Source organism: Semicossyphus pulcher, unplaced genomic scaffold (assembly GCF_022749685.1).
Source record: "Semicossyphus pulcher isolate SPU_LCO1_2020_fin unplaced genomic scaffold, fSemPul1.0.p SCAF_4, whole genome shotgun sequence".
NCBI lineage: Eukaryota > Metazoa > Chordata > Actinopteri > Labriformes > Labridae > Semicossyphus > Semicossyphus pulcher.
The window spans coordinates 32,135,426-32,147,823 of record NW_027211715.1 but is presented as its reverse complement, the minus strand read 5'-3'; the positions used below and the strand labels follow the sequence as shown (position 1 = coordinate 32,147,823).

General features: G+C 44.6%; 1 protein-coding gene across 1 annotated transcript in view; it reads right to left on the bottom strand.

Moving 5' to 3' along the window:
- The window catches only part of gmds (GDP-mannose 4,6-dehydratase), a 188,682-nt gene that overhangs the window by 77,608 nt on the left and 98,676 nt on the right, over positions 1-12,398 (bottom strand). The window lies entirely within an intron of this gene.

The window sequence follows — 12,398 nt, the reverse complement described above, 5'->3', positions numbered from 1 at the left end:
GACAGAAGGACGGACTCCACAGGAGCATCTCTAGAGGGAATTTAGTTCTTCCAAATATCACTGAGATTATTTCATATCTTTGCCTTCACCAACTCCCCCACCAGAGGTGCTAATCCAACAATGGTTATAAACCCGTTGGACGGCTGTCAACTCCACTTCCTCTTCAGGTGAAAAATGCCCCCTCCCTTCAAATCAATTACCCCCCTCCTCCGTCCCAGCTGCTGAGCTCTTATTTATGAGCTGAACCTGGAGCCTGAGATTATGGCAACATTTGACCTCCCACCTCTAACCCTCCAACACGACCCTGTACCCCATTAAACTGCCTCACTCCTGCTATTACCCAATCTGATGACTCACTTAGGGGGGGATCCCAGGTAACATGAGAACAAGATGGTCTACCTGCTGTAATGGCAGCTGGGGAAAACGGCTGCCAATTAGAGGAGAGTGAGGCGGCTTCAGCAAGCTGAAACTTCTGGAATCATCAATCGCTCTTGGATGCACACAGAGCTGTCGTGTTTCGTTACTGTGGTTTGCCACCGAGTCACGCGTTGTGCAACGTCTGCATCATGAAAAAGATCACCTAAACTCCTTATAGAAGGTAACGTCTTGGCTTTTTCAGTATTTTATTTCAAACAGGGGAATAAAACGGGTGAAACTATTGGTTTATCTGGACGACCAAGACTTTGTGGGATTTCTGTCTGTACATTAAGGTTTACCGGGTCCTTGAATAGTAATGCATAAAGGACTCAAAGACGACCTGACCTCGCCATGTTTATTATTTCCATTATCCAGTGGTAATGGGGAAAGGTTGAAACAAACACTGGTGCACCTGTTAATTCCACCCCGAGGGAAACGGGCCCACAAACTCTCCAGCTATTTCCTGTGGCCTTGGGGAGGGTGCGGGATGGGCAAGCAGAACCAGATGATGGGGGTGTTTTGGGGTTGTTGAGGTTACAGCTCAGTGTGTAGTGGCCATCAGGGAGGCAGATCAGGGGGTAAAGGCCGGGGTGGGGGAGCAGGGCCGCACCCCGTAGGACAGGAGGAGGGAACGGAGAAGATGACCCGAGCCCTTCATGTGAATCTGTTCCAGACTTCCAGCTAAGTGACTCAAAGACATAAATATTGGATCCAGACATGAGCAGGAGGCTATATGCATGTACATGCGTGTGCATGTTTGTAGTGTGGGAAACTGTATACATATATTACATTTAGGGACTTGTATTACGATGATTGGTGAGACCACAACTTATCAGACCAAGTTGGACTGAATGCCAGAGTGGGAGATAAACTTCTGATTTGGTGCTCTTTAAGAGCAATTAAAACGTTTGATCTTTATGGAATTGGGGCTGGGAACATTAAGAAGAAACAGTCACTTAAAAACAGTTCAAAAACTAAGCACAAATCGTTATATATTGCATCCACAAGAAGAGGGTATCTTGTATTTTGTATTTAATCTGCTACACGTTTGGGTTTCTTGTTCCCAAATCCTTCCAACCACCATCATTAGAAACAGGCCTTCTTTACTCAGTTGTTTTACAGCTTATGCACAAATAAGAGCATAAATTAGATTTCCATGGATGGATGTTGGTGTTATATGCTCAGCCATTCAAACGGTGATTCTTGTTGGCTGTCGAGACTACAAAGATCTGACATTATGAGTTGGGTTGACTGGTCTTTGTGGGATTCAGAAATCGTTTTTGAGTAAACATTTGAAAAAAAAAACTGCTTGGTGGATTGGTCCAACATGTCAAAGTGTGCTTGAGCTTTGAACGGCAATGGCATTATATTAATGGAGCCACTTATGGTTTGTAAGATATCTTACGAGAAGTAATGCACAATTTTACGTGTGCAATCCTCGTCCACCTACGTTCTAAAACTGATGCTCTTTCCGGCCGGAGCAGTTGCTCTGAGCCTCCGTTTGGCCCTCGATCATCTGGGTTAACACAAATACAAATGCATTACTTTTATGTACGAACAGTGAATGAGAAGAGCCTCGGTACTTTTAACTTCAAGCAGGAAGTTCTGTTGGCGGGGATTGGTGTTTATAGTTTGGGTAATAACTTCATCTTTTGCCTCCTTTTTCCATTTCATGGTTGGTTTCAAGCTGGTATTTTAAGTCCTCTCTGTAGGTCTTGTGGATCTCGACCTGTCTAACCTCTTTAAATCAACGTTGCCATTTTCTCAGATCTCAGCAACTAACTCAACCAATAGGATGCCGGTTGTACTAAACTTGAAGTATTCCTTTAGGCCTGTTCCTTGTATTATTTTGTCACCATCTTCAGTTGAAGCATCTCCACCTTTTGGCCTCCACGCTTAAAGTACAGATAAAACCATCAACGTTCACTGACATAAACAGAGGAGCCCCTTCAGCCCACCCGCCTGCTCCCCTTCAGTGTGAAAACATGATTCCTTCACCCTCATCATCCTCCGCCCCCTTCTCTCTCCTCTCTTCCCCCCTGCTGTTCTGAGCTGAGGGGAATTAGAAAGCATAACAGCCGAGAGGTCCACTCTCATGGAACACCCAGGTCGCTCTCTTCTTCCCTCCCCTTCCCTCTGCTCCTCCTCCTCCCAGCTTCCTGCTCACACAGCAGGCCCTTTCTTCTCCCAGGCCTGTGTTTCAGGAGGAGCTGGTTCACCAGCGCACCACACCGGCGAAGCAGGGCCATAAAGAAGGACTCTGAGCTGCGGGGATGGATGGACCAGTCGGTGAAACGGAGCATGGCAGCACTAAATCCATCACAGAGTGGAGAAGGGGGACGCACATAAATATAGTCTGAAGGAGACAGGGAGAGGGCGGAAAGAAGCAAGAAGGAAGGGCGGTGGGGGAAGAAGGCAACAGGCAGGGAGGAAAGAATCCTGATGTCTCTGTTTCATGGTGCTGCGTAGGCTCCAAAGCTCCCTCGAGTTTAAGTGAACTTCCTGAAAACTTGCAACTACAAGTCATGGATACAGAGACCACAACAAGCCTGTTGAAGGAGGAATGTTGTGCCGTTATTCCACCTCACCGTTCTGTTTAAGTAAGCAGTTAACTGAAGAAGAAGACGTTAGTATCTTGCACATTATTAAAGACAAGTCCTCCTGTCCGACAGGCCACACTACACACAGACATTGTTGTGTTATACTTCATGCCTCTTCTGTTTCTTTACGCCTGCCTGCTGTCAGAATCACACACTTGGCCGGCTATCTCGACATTGTTTGGTCGAGTGTAAAACAGCAAAAACAGCACAAAGACAGGCCCTTCTTTACACCACTACTGTTTGATCCCTGGATAAAAACGGGTACGAATATTACAGGTAGAGAATGACTTATGAGTTAACAGAAGTTCTTTGTCTTTCAGGACCTAGACCAGCAAATAACCCCTTCAAATACAATCATACCTGTCGCTCTTATTTTATTTATTTTGAAAGGTAATGGAAGATTGAGAATTTAAGATTCAAGCGAAGGAATTTAAGTATCTCGGGGTCTTGAGCGGGGGTAAGGGATCTTGAGATTGACAGGCGGACCGTCATGGTGAAGACAGAGCTGAGCTTGAAGGCGAAGCTCTGAATTTACCAGTCGATCTACGTTCCAACCCTCACCTGTGGTCGTGAGATTTGGATAGTGACTGAAAGAATGAGATCACGGATACAAGCGGCCGAAATGAGTTTCCATCGGAGTGTCTCTTCGCTCAGCCTTAGAGAGAGGGTAAGGAGCTCGGAGTAGAGCCGCTACTCCTTCACATCGAAAGGAGCCAGTTGAGGTGATTCGGGCACATGGTTAGGATGCCTCCTGGGCGCCTTTTTTTGGAGGACCCCGAGGCAGACCCAGATTTCCCTGGAGGGATTATATATCCCACCTGGCATCCCCCAGGAGGAGGTGGAAAACGTTGCTGGGAAGAGAAACGCCTGGGTCACCTTGCTTAGCCTGGTGCCACCGCGACCCAAACCCGGATAAGCGGAAGATAATGGATGGATGGAGGTAATTTATGAATCCTCTCCATGTAGCATAACGATGGTGTCTCGATACTCAAGACATTATGTCCTGCTCTGAAGGCCTCTACAGCAGGACCTCTACAGCACCTTGATGAGGAAGCAAGGATCTGCTGCAGTGGGTAAATGTGATAAGGGCATCATTAAGGTGTCTATCACATCATTGGTAGGGGACTTGGGGCCACCATGTGCCACTGGGCTCTGTGACAGATTCGCCGTCATGATCTAACAGTCTGTCAGTGACTGTGGGGCCTCGGCGTGAGTCGACCAGGGCGCACTGACAGACGAGACGAGGAAAAAGAACAACCCAAACAGAGCGAGACTGAGAGAATAAAAAAAAAGAGCAGCATGGGCGAGGAACGAAGGGAGGTCAGAGAGAAAGAGGAAGACAAATGGACCAAAGAGAGAATGGTATGTTGTTCCATTTTAAGGAGGATTGTTGGAGATGATTTACTAGAGCTGTGAGAATCCCTCCAAACACGATCTGACCAGACGTGAGCACAAATCACGGCTCAGCGGACGGCTGCCGTCACCGCGGTGAACTCCCCCTCCTCTTTCAGAGCCCCGGCATGTGCCGAGGATGATACTTCAAAAGAGTGGTTACATTACACATCACCGATCCATTACGCCTCATCTCTGCTGGACCTTCCACCTATTAATCCTCAAACTTGTTACAAAGGAGTGAATTCAAAAAGGCCGCTATCTCTTTTCTCTTCCACCACCTGTGTGAGGAATTCCCTCTCTGCCCCGATCTCATATAACATGTCGCATTAGATTCCATGTTCCTGCATGGCCTGCTGTGTGTGTGTCTGAGTGTGTGTGTGTCTTATGTGGGAATGTAGGCCTGTTAGTCATCTGCCAATACAGAGTAACATAACTCTTCACGGTTGATACCAGCCTCGCGACCCTGGAGCCAACTTCATCGCTATGGAGATTACCTCGCCTGATTTACAACACCGACCCCTGGCCGGAGATCTTGCTGGTAACATCACTCACACACACCGACAGACGCACACACCTGTCTCTGACCAGCTGTGAAAAATCACTTTACAAATGGTGTCGCTCTCTATCTGGCTCGCTGCTGCGTGTGTTTGGCCGGGTTCTGTAGCTGCTTTGCCAAACCTCTCTCTTTCTCTTTGGCCCTGTTTAAAGGAGATGCCAAGCAGTATTAAAGACGCTAAATTAATGGAAGCAGGCAAATAATTTGATATGGGAGACTGACCATGGGAATTTGTGCTGGTGGATGATTCCTGCTAGTGGGAGGATGAGGTATGATAGCGAGACGATGAATGACTCCTGCTCTGACCGGGATTCTTGCACCACGTTTTGGATGCCTGGTGTCAGTTTCAACTACTTTTCAATTCTGGTAAAGGTAAGGTAGATATCAGGTAATGTGCTCACTGTAAATAACCAACAAGAACGTTTCAGGAGAGAAACCAAATGTATAAAGATGGTTGTTTGCCAGAGAGACCGGGTAAACAACATGACATATTCTCTTTTCATTCCCATAAAGAGGCTTCAGCCTTTATCCTGAGTATGGTACGAAAATGAAAATGCAATGGACTGGATTATTGACTCAATATGACTAGTTTCATTCTGCATACTTTAAATACCAGAGGAGAAAATTAACATCATCCATTAACAAAGTTAGCTGTCAGTGGTCACAAGAGCTTTCTGAAGAAGAGTTTGGAGATTGTAACTCCCACTCAGTTCAGGAAGTTGCTTCATTTCTTTTGTTTTTCTTCTTTATTGACAGAGAGGACAGTGGATAGTGTCGAAACTGGGGAAGAGAGAGCGGGGGATGACACGCAGCAAAGGGCCGAGGGCGGGAGTTGAACCCGGAGCAACCACATCGAGGACTGTAGCCTCTGTATCAGGCCTTCTTATGCAGATTTAGACCTTCTTATAATCTGATCTGCTTTACTTCTTCATTTAAGCCATTATCTACACTAAACACCAAGTGATACTTTCTATGTTAAGGCTGTTTTTGTCCCCAAATGTTTTCCTCGAAAGAAGACTTTTTAACTGGTTTATTTTTCTCACAACTTTTATCTTGAAAAATCTTTAGTTCAAGCATCACCTCACATCTGCTCTTAAAGTACAGATAAAACCACCAACGTTCACTGACATGAACAGAGAAGCTCGCTCAGCCCACCCGCCTGCTCCCCTTCAGTGTGAAAACATCACTCCCTCCCCCTCATCATCCTCCGCCCCCTTCTCTCTCCCCCCCTAGAAAGCATAACAGCTAAAAAGATTGCAAGCAAATTGAACGCTCTATCTAAGATTTTCTTTTAGGGGTGCCCCCCCAACAATTTGACGATTCAAATCATCAGTTAAAAAGAGTCACACACTTTATCTTATCTGCACTTTTTGTTGCTTTGTTTTGTGGTTTTTCTCAGAACAAAGCAACGGCATGGCAGGCAGTAAACTTTGCACAGTCTCATAATTATCCTATCGCGTTTAGTGTTCAGAAGACTTTTTTTTTTTTTAGATTATTTTTTGTGCTTTTTGCCTTTATAATAAAGGGCAGCTGAAAAAAAGACAGGAAATGGTGGGAGTGGGGGATGACATGCGCCAAATGCGATCAGTGCGTCAGGGACTGTAGCCTCTACACCTGGGGCTGCTGCTCTACTAACTGAGCTGAACCAGCGCTGCATCATTCAAGATTTCTATTGAAGCAAATTATACACAGAGGTCTCCTGCTCTCCAAAACAAATGTCCTGTTGATTAAAACAGGTTCAGACACAGAGTAAAGCAGCTTCGTGTTAAAAATCCTTCATATGTTTAAATAATAGAACTAAAATTGGCTGAAAACGTTTCAATGTCCGGCCAATATGTCGTCTGATAGAGTCTGAACTGGGAAAAAATGGACTAAAAGTTGAAGCTTTGTATTAAACTGCAAATTCCAAATTGAGAGAAAATATTTGGAGCCGTTGTGTCTGGAAGCTAACGTAATTATGCGCTGCCTTTCCTTGACAATATTTTTAAAGACGTAAATACTTTTGAAGAGAAAAATCTAAAATAAAACACTAACACACACATTCAAGATTTTGGCTTCTCAAACACAACCTTGCTTCACTCTGACATGACAGGAAAGAGTCAACAATACAAACTGCTGTCCCTTTAAAAATGTGAGTGTGACCTCTGACCTTGCAGTGGGATCGGGGCGCTGTGTCACAGTAACCTTAACGCTCCTGCAGAAGCCAGAATTTCACGGTGAGTCTGAAGGCAGCAAATGCGACAACAAATGGCAGACGTCGGCCATGTTTGTCTCTGACACCAACACATGTCCTCACCTCAGACTGCAGGACAGACGGAAGACGACAGAGAGGTGAAGAGACGGAGAGAAGAGGGTCTTTAGGGGAGTATTGGGGGTCATTTGCCAAATAACCTCGGACAGAGAGCAACGAAGAGACGACAGATGGTGGTTTGTGTTACGCACACATGCTAACACATTCTCAGGCACTCACACAATCCATCAAACAGGGATGATTCATCGTGTGTGGAGTCACAGGGGAGCAACAAACACACCGTGCACACTTCATACGTGTGTCACGCGTGAGGCTGGTGAGCCCACAGGTCCTGTTATACACGTCGTCTTCACTGTAAAACATACTGTCCATACAGTCAGTCCTGTAAGGGTCCTCATATGACAGTTATACTACAACACTGTGAGATGCAAACACCAGATCTCAGAGCTTTTTGTTGTCTCTACTAGTTTATGGTATGTACACAAATCTTTTCTCAAAATCACCTGTTGGATGAGAAATAGTCTGATTTTGAGTTCTACGTTTCGTTCTGTTTGGCGGCAACTATGGCGATAAAAGGTAATTGCAGGAGCACACTTCCCAGATATCCAGACAGTGCTGCATGTGTGACGTCCATGGTTGGCTCCGCGTGTAACCACTTCAGCAATCAGGCAGGAGTAAAAAGAGCAGCAGAGAGGAGACGGCCAGTGCCAGTGGGACATTCTGCTGTGTGTGTGACAGACGTCTGCGTGCTTGGGTTTACTCCTTCAGTGGAAGGAGGGCGTTTCTTCGAGGCCTTAGTGTTTGTTTGTTTTTTGTTATAGTTTTTTGTTTATAGTGTTTTGTCTTACTGAACAGCTTCTCTTTTGTTCAGAAGAAGCTCGCTTTGTGTTTCCTTTTTGCTTTAGTTTGTTAATAAATTCCTTTAACTTTGCCTATACTTTGTTCATCCCTTCTTTTTCCTGGGTTTTAATGTATTGTTACTCCCCACCATCCCCTAGCCCATTCAGGGGAACGTAACAGGAAGCAAGAGCAATTGAGAACAAGGACGAGGATGAGGAGAAGGCGAGCTTATCTTTTTTATGCTTTTTTATTTAACAAGAGAACACTGCAGAGTCAGAGCCAGGAGCGCTGGGATGTAATGTAAATAATTTCATAGACACAGATCTCATCCAAAATTTCAGGATATCAAGGAGTATTTTTAAGAACAACTTTTTCCTGCAGTCTAAACATATCAAAGTAGTTATTGCTTCATGTTAAGGGAAGCAAAAGAATTCGGAAGCAGCGGTGCAACGGCGTTCAGGAGAGCTAACGAACATCCTCATCATAGCTGAGCTGGATCCGTTAAAGACGGTTTCTGGAATAGATGCTCAGGTGTCGTTCCATCTGATAACTCGTCACATTTTCATGAACACTATTCTGAAGTCATCTTCAGAGGTATCCACTTGGACATCTCAGGGCTTCTTGCCAAACTTTAAGACATGCAGGTGTGTACATCAGCACCTGTCAGGCAAGCATCAGTGACAGGCATTTTACAGACATGACGTGAGGTTCTCTGCTCATCAGTCAAAACCTGACGCACCAGGTCGTGCATCTTTCATGGACAAAGTGTGTATTGATGCAGCAAGGCATAAAAAGTGCATCAAAAACTGAAGATAAAGATTGCTCTTTAATATCTTCATTATTGGTTTTCACTTTTATAAAAAAAAATAGCATTAAAGAGACGAAAGCATGCACAGTGTCCAGAGGGTATTTTTAGCTGTGAAACAAAGACAGCCAAAGACACGTGTGTGTGTGTGTGTGTGTGTGTGTGTGTGTGCTCTCAGGTAATTGTTGAATGTGTGTCGACATGCTTTGCTGCAGGCGACTTGTCATCAGTTCTGTCTGTGGCAAAGTGGAGTGTAGCCGAGCAGACAGAGACGTGCTAATACTCCGACAGACAGACACAAGACTCTCAGTTAGAGATGAGCTGCAAACCCGTCACAACTCACTGCTCTGCTTTCAGCACTCTGGATCCTGCTGCAGGCTTCTCCACGCCACTCAGCACTGCACAGAAAAGGCAGCACACACACACACACAGCGAAGAGCATGTGCATGCGGATCAGAGACAGTGGAACTCTCTGTCTCTCGCTTCCTCACATGTACACCTGTCTTCACTTAGCCTGCATGTACGTCGATAAAAGACTATTGTAGGCGAGGTGACAGAAGAGGAGAAACAGGAATGAGGGTAAAAGGAGACTGAATGTTTTTTTGGCCAGGAAAGTAGAGCTGCAACAATTGATTGAAAGAAACTTAATCGCAAACTATTTTGATTTTAGATTAATGATATCATCCATCCATCATCCACACTGCCTATCCTGTTCAGGGTCGAAGGGCTGCTGGAGCCTATCTCCACTGCCATTGGGTAAGAGGCGGTGTACACCCTGGACTGATCGCCAGTCAATCACAGGGCTGACACACAGAGACAGACAACCTTTAATGCTCACGCTCACACCTACGGGCACTTTTAGAGTCACCAACGAACCTAACAAGCATGTCTTTGTCCTGTGGGAGGAAGCCCAAGTACCAGGAGAGAACCAACGCATGCACGAGGAGAACATGCAAAGTCCACACAGGAAGTCCCACTACGTCTGAACCGGGACTCAAACCAGGAACCTTCTAGCTGTGAGGCGACAGCACTAACCGCCTGAATGATATCAGCTATTAAACAAACAAAACAATATTTGTTCTATTAATTCAGATGTATGCGTTACATTAACGCACACTGGACTACATACTGTATGTTTACATTGCACTGTTTTTCATTTTATACCGCACTACCATCAACTTGCACAAACCTGCACATCTGTACAGCTCTTTAATTACACCTGGTGTACATATGTTGTATTATATTGCTTTTTTTATATGTCATTGTTGTTGTCTATTATCTAGCTTTTTACTTATTTCTAATCTAGTTCTGTGTAACTTGCACCAAAACATCAAGACAAATTCCTTGTATGTGTAAACTTACTCTGGCAATAAACTTGATTCTGATTCTTATTCTTCTGAATTTTTTTTATCCGATTTATTTGACCAACTATCAAGAATAAAGTTTAAAAAAAAAAAAATCAGCCAATCAATTAAGTGAATATTTCTTTCCATGTAATTATAATAAAGTTAATCTTTCCTTGTTTTTATTTTCATTCTGTGTAGGAGGCTAGGATTATGTTTTTCTATAGTCTTCTTCTATCCTGTTCCTAGAATGTGTACATTTATAAAGTTTGAGTTTTTGAACATGAGGAGTTAACTAATAATAACAAATCAGTATGTTTTTATTATACTTGACTTTAAGTTTAATATTTCATGTTTAGGTGTAGAATATTCATTTTTGATAAATACGTACTGTCGCTTTAAGAGAGCGCACCCTGGCGCACGTACTTCTGTGAAGCTGTTGAACTGTGGCATCGAGTGGAGGCCAGACTAGCTGTGAGTCACACGGTGTCCTGCCCTGTTAAGTTTTGGTTGTATTTTCTGCGGTATGAATATTTATGAACCGACCCAAAAGACTTTCATTGCCAAAAACATAAAGCTTAATAAAAGTTTCACATTTCAGACTGTGCAATAAAACTTAATCAACTAAACTTGGAGACTAAACCGATTTTAATTCACCATCCTCATTACATTAGTCTAACCCCTGACACGACCCCTGAATGATACACTATTGTTACACGCCTGTTGCTCTCTGTGCTGCCGAGCGGAGGAATGACAACACACGCCGGGATCAGAGTGATGTAACTGTAGGTCACATGGTAAGACGAGATGTTCGGTGTGAGACAGAAATAATCAGCTCTAAGTCTTTTGGACGTCACTTTGTTTAGTCTTTTTGTGTGCTGTAACTAAGGAGCTGAGTGAAGAGAGTCAACATGATGTCAGTGGTCAAACAGCTCGCATGCAGAGAGCATCACACACAGTTTCAGCACTAAACTCTCCTGCTCACAAACACATCAATAATCACTGTCAAGTTTCACGCTGGTTCCACCTCATTGGCCGTGATTAATCGTCTATCATGCTTTCCCATGAGTCTCAGCGTGGCCGGCAGAGACAGACTCCAGCTCGGCATTCTGGGAGTGGACTCTCGCAGCGCTTCTCACCGGAGCCGTGACCTCCGCCTCCCTCCCTCACCGCCCGCCCCTTTAACCTTTCCACTCTACCCTCGGCGAGCTCAGGATGGGCTCGGGTGAGGAGGCCGCGCGGGTGAATTACGGCCCGAGCCGGGACATTGGTCAACATGCCAGGATTTCTCATGCGCACTGAGAGGCACGGCAATTACAATCGTAGCCAATAATTGAAGCATAATGAAGATGGATGGGGTCAGCAGGGAATGCAGCGAGGTCACATCACGAACTAATTCGCAACATTTATTTCGGAGCATAGCGAGCTAATAGCTGGGATACAACAGGTGAACAGGGCTAAACAGAGGACGTCCATCACTCCGCACAGATAGACAGAAATATGTAAACAATCAGCACCTGCTGTCGAGACATCTACAAGGAAAAAAAACATTAAAGTCAAACTACATTGAAAGACAGATTTGGACATTTTACACAAAAATGGACAAGTCGAGTCAAGTCACTTTTTTTCCACCCCAGATCCAGCACTCTTACCTGTAGTATCCGGTCTTTATAAAGAGAAAACACAAGGTGTTAGCAGCTCGTCTAATAATGATATTATTGTCCAATTTATTTAACCTGTTCAAAAAGTATGACAATGAATTGTATCTGTGTTATCTCGGCACAGACGCAGCCATGATGATGGTCTGCTCTGAGACTGTATTGAGTAGTAACGAGTACGACTGATGAGGCTTCTCTTTGGGGGCTTTGATGCTGCGTGTTGCCATAGCGAGAAGTTTGACTGACAGCCAGTCATCCAATCATGACAGTCACATACCGGGGAGCTTTTCGAGTCGTCCAATCATGATTCCTAGTTTGTGCTGCATACATACTTGATAAACTTTGAATTATATCATTTTATATTTAACAGCTAACATTCAAACTTATGAACACCTGCAAGTCATCCGAGTCATCATGCCTCAAGTCCAAGTCGTGTCTCAAGTCATTTATTTTTTGTCAAGTCAAGTCGCAAGTCATCAAAACAGTGACTCAACTCGAGTCCAGGTCACCAGGTCTCAAGTCCACATCTCTGT